The following is a 4,457-nucleotide window of genomic DNA, read 5'->3' as shown; positions in this document are numbered from 1 at the left end:
TCAGGTGGCCTTCAGGGAAACTGTTCCCTTTTGATGAGGGAAGAAAGAGCTTACCTGAGGGAGGGGAATGCAAGCATGGGGGAGAAAGAGGAAGTCAAGGGTGACTCGATGGGGAGGCAGTCTTGGGCTAAGACCTGAAGGAAGATCCCAGGAGTTGTTCAGCTGAAGGAGGAAGGTTCAGGGGAGCATATAGCAGCAGTGAGGATTAGAGTGTTATATACAAAATACTAGGGTATGATTCAATTGGTAGAGCGGTTGCCTAGTATTCCTGAAGCTCTGAGTTCAATTCACTAAACTGTGTAAATCCCAGTTGCTGGCTTCCTGGGAAAGCTGGGGACCCCATACTCCTTTTCAGGGTTCAGTGCCTAAGGCACATTGCCTTTCTGCAGCCATTTCCTAGGTTGAATGAAGGCCAAGTTAATGCTGTGTCTTCTTTGCATCGGAGTTCACTCCGTCACCCAAGGTGCCTGCCTGTCTCAAGTCTAAGGAGCTCAGGGTTTAGTGAGCAGAGTTTGGATAAGACAAAGTGTCTGGGTCACTTCTCTCACTGTACATCTTGGAGCATTGACTCCTAAGGAAGGGGGGGGGTGGGATTCCTGGTTGTCTGGGGTGAGCCTGCCTTGGCTGACTTCCCTTGCTCCATCAATGATGCGATAGCTCCTTATCTCTGTTGTGTCTTGTGGCTGGCTGGGGGTCTTCTTAATCTATAGCTGGGCTGGGGCTGGCCAAGGCAGCTGTGATTCCCCTTTGCCCTGGGTCCTTGCTCTCAAGGCCCCTGCAGCCTCAGGGGCACTCCTGACTTTCCAAACTGGCACAGATTTGAGCATTCCCTAGAAGCCTGAGAGCTCTCAGATTGGCACCTATATCATACTAAGTCAGTCCCAGGGTCTCCTGAATCTAAGTTGTCAGGTGCATCATGTGACCAGAGATGTCTCAGGTGGGCTGGCTATATGATGGAACTCTGCAGTAGGAACCCGTAAGCTGTGTGCCCTGGTCCTCTGTAGCATTTTGAGGCCTGTCACTTTTTTGGGTTGGTGTGTCGGCTTGAGCATCCCTGGTACTAGCTGTCATCTTGTCTAACCATCACTGGTGGATCCCAGATGCCTTTTGCAATCAGCAAGGCCAGTCTGGGTCAGACTGCTAGCAGGCCAGGCACTTGGAGGCCCAGATGAAGACATCTTAGTGGCTAGCCACCTTCCAGGCAGCATCCCCTCATCCAGGCCTTGCCCAGCTTGGCTGGCTTTAGCTAGTCTTCTGAGAAATGAGGTCAGTACTTTAAGTTGTACTGAGGTTGTACTTTAAGTTTAAAGTTGGTCCTCAGGATAAGAATGTAGCTCATCTGACAGAGTGCCTGTCTCACTAGGTTCAATCGCCTGCAGAGCACAACCTGGGCATGATGGAGCTTGACATCATGAAAGGTAAAAACAGAAGAACCGGAAGTTCAAGGCCATCCTTGCCTACACAGGCTCTGTCCCCCTTTGCCCCAGATGTGACCAGGAGCCCCCTTTTCCTGTTCCCAGGAGATAGGTCTAGCTTCAGGCTCACCCAAGGGCTGAGAGAAATTTCAGCCCTGAGTTGGGCCATGTTAAGGGTGATGGTAAAAGCTGGGCATTGAGTTGTATGGGGACAGATGACCTAAGTTTGTCCTGTTTGGACCCAGATCTCAAACTGCCTGCCTCATTTAAGACTATAGCCCTAGAGAGCACAAGCCTGGGATTCATCTCGTGTCAGGTCAGCCTCCTGGATATGCCCTGAACCTAACATGCCTGCTGGCTGTGTGACCAGAGATCTCTCCCTGGGAGGCTGGCTATAAAGAAGGGATTCAGGCTGGGGATCTCGGGCCTCTTTTCACAGTTGAGCCACATTGTAGCTCAGCTCCTAAGTTGTGGCTGGAGTCTGACAAAATGCTCCTAATCACGTGTGTGTGCTCATCCTGGTGGCCCTCATCAGCCTGACTTCACTGACCTTGGCATTCCTTCCTCCTTTGGTGTGGCATCTCCCCTCACTCAGGCCTCCCTAGCACCCTGCCTCCTGTCCAGGGACTCCTTCCCCCTCTCCCTTTCCTCCCCTGTGTCAGGCCCCATGCAGTCTTCTTCCTAACCTTTTTCTCTGCCTCAGTGACTTACGACCCCTGGAAGCTGGATCTGCAGCTGGTTGGTGGAGCTCACCTCTCAGGCACAGGGTTCTGGGTTCCATCCTCCACACTACAGTGACCAGATATGTAATCTCAACATCTAGTACATGGAAATGGTAGGAGCAGAAGACCAACGTCATCCTTGGCTACACAGAGAATTTGAGGCTAGTCTGGGCTACACAAGACCCTGTCTCAAAAGAATAAAAAGGGGCTAGAGAATAGACGGGGCTGTAGAGATGGCTCAGAGGTTTGTAGAGGACTTGGGTTGGATTCCCAGAACTACATGGCGTCTCACAACCTTCCACAACTCTAGTTCCAAGTGATCTGACTCCCTCTTCTGATCTCCACAGGGCCTAGACACACAGGGCACAGATGCATACATGCAGCAAACACACACACACACACACACACACACACACACACACACACACACACTAAAGGATAAGTAAATCTGAAGAAGGAAGAAAAGAGGAGGAAGAGTAAGAGAAAGAGGAGAAGCGGCTGCTGTCACTGCCACCACTGCCTGGGCCATAGGCCCTTCAGCTTAGACCAGGACAGAGTGTGAGCTGCAGGTTTGGCTGGGGTTGGAGCCCCAGCTGGGCTCAGCCTGAAGCTCCAAGGGGAGCTCCAGGTTCAATGTCTTAAAAACTTATGGTGGAGAAGTGATTGAGGAAGATACACTGATCTCTGGCCTTCACACACACCCACAAGCACACATTCACAGCAACACAGGCAGGCATATGTGCACACCAACACAAGACAGCAATGTTTGGATTACATTTCCGGGTCACAACCCATCACTGAGGGAAGCTAGGGTGGGAAATCAAGGCTGAGATCTGGAGCACAAACCACGGAGAAATGCTGCTTACTGGCTCACCTCCTGGTTAATGCTCACTTTGCTTTCTCACAAAGCCCGTACCCACTTCCCTGGGGATGGTGTCGCCCACAGTGGGCTGAAGCCTCCCATGTCAATCATCAATTAAGACAGTTTCTCACAGACTTGGCCACAGGCCAGTCTAAGCTGGTCAATCCCTCAACTGAGGTTCTCTCTTCCCAGATGACTCTAAGTGGCATCAAGACGACAGTAAAATCACCTGGCACCTCCTCTCCCCTTGGAAGAGGCTGGCTGATGTACCAGTTTTAAAGGACCTAGCGCAGCACCTGCTGTTCCCTGGTCTGTGGATGCTCCTTCTCTATGGCTGAACCACTTGGAGGTTTGGGGAAGGGGGTGGCACCCCAGGATATCTTCCTCCAAGATCAGACCCTTCGGCCTCACCCACACCCTCAGGGTATCCCTGATGTGGGGAGTTGCCCCCAGGACTCTTTCCTTCTCAGCCCTGACAGCCTGTCCCACACTCAGCCCACTGAAGTGCCCTTCCTTCCTCTGTTCTCATCCAGGGGCCCAGGAGTGTCTGTGGCCTTTTGGTGGCTCCTGAGGCTGGGACAGGAGGAATGGAGGGGTAGGGTGGGCACACCGGTGGAATTCTCTCTCTGACCAGTATTTTGCTTAGACTGTGTGCAAGGCCCTCAGATGACTTGCTTGTCCATGCTCTCCAGGAGCCCATGTCCTCATGTGACATGACCAGCTTAGCTTATCAAAAACCACCCGATAAACAGGAGCCATGTGACAGATGCCCGGTCTCTCCCTAGACTGTAGCTTCATGCTCCTCTGTTCCTTCCTGTCCCCAGTGCTGCTGGGGTACCGATGGACCCTGTGTTCTCCACAGAGTCACCATCTTCTGCTGTGCTGGGAGTGTCCTGACTCTCCTCACTTACGGCGGAGCAACTGAGTCCCTCCTGACAGAGACTGAGACCCAAAGAGTCTTGGGCTGGACAACAGCCTATTCTGGAGCCCGGCATGGTGGCTCATGCTAACAATTCTAGCTACTCAAGAGCCTGAGGCAGGACTATGGCAAATACCAGGTCCTGCATGGGCAGCTGAGGGAGGTCCTGTCTCAAAAGGCTCAGTGGCGGAGGACTGGGCTAGTATGCAAGTGTCCTAACATCTTAGCCAGCTCATTTTCTCCAGTCTCCAGTGAATTCTCCCACTTAAAATAAAAGTTCTTTTGAGGCAGGGTCTCGGGTAGTTCAGGCTGGCCTTGAGCTCTATATGTGCTGAGGATGACTTTGAATCTCTGATCTTCTGCCTCCAAGTCCCAAGTGCTGAATCCCTGTGGGGAACCCTAGGTTCTCAGGACCACAACTTTGGCTCTTCTTGGGGATTTAGGGGTGAGCCTGAGAAATATATGTTTCTCATATGTGTGCACGTGCTTGTACACACACACACACACACACACACACACACACACACACACACACACAC

The sequence above is a fragment of the Psammomys obesus genome, unplaced genomic scaffold (genome assembly GCF_907164565.1).
Source record: "Psammomys obesus unplaced genomic scaffold, mPsaObe1.curated_primary_1811, whole genome shotgun sequence".
Taxonomy (NCBI): domain Eukaryota; kingdom Metazoa; phylum Chordata; class Mammalia; order Rodentia; family Muridae; genus Psammomys; species Psammomys obesus.
The sequence above is the reverse complement of the archived record's forward strand: the minus strand, read 5'-3'. Positions refer to the sequence as shown.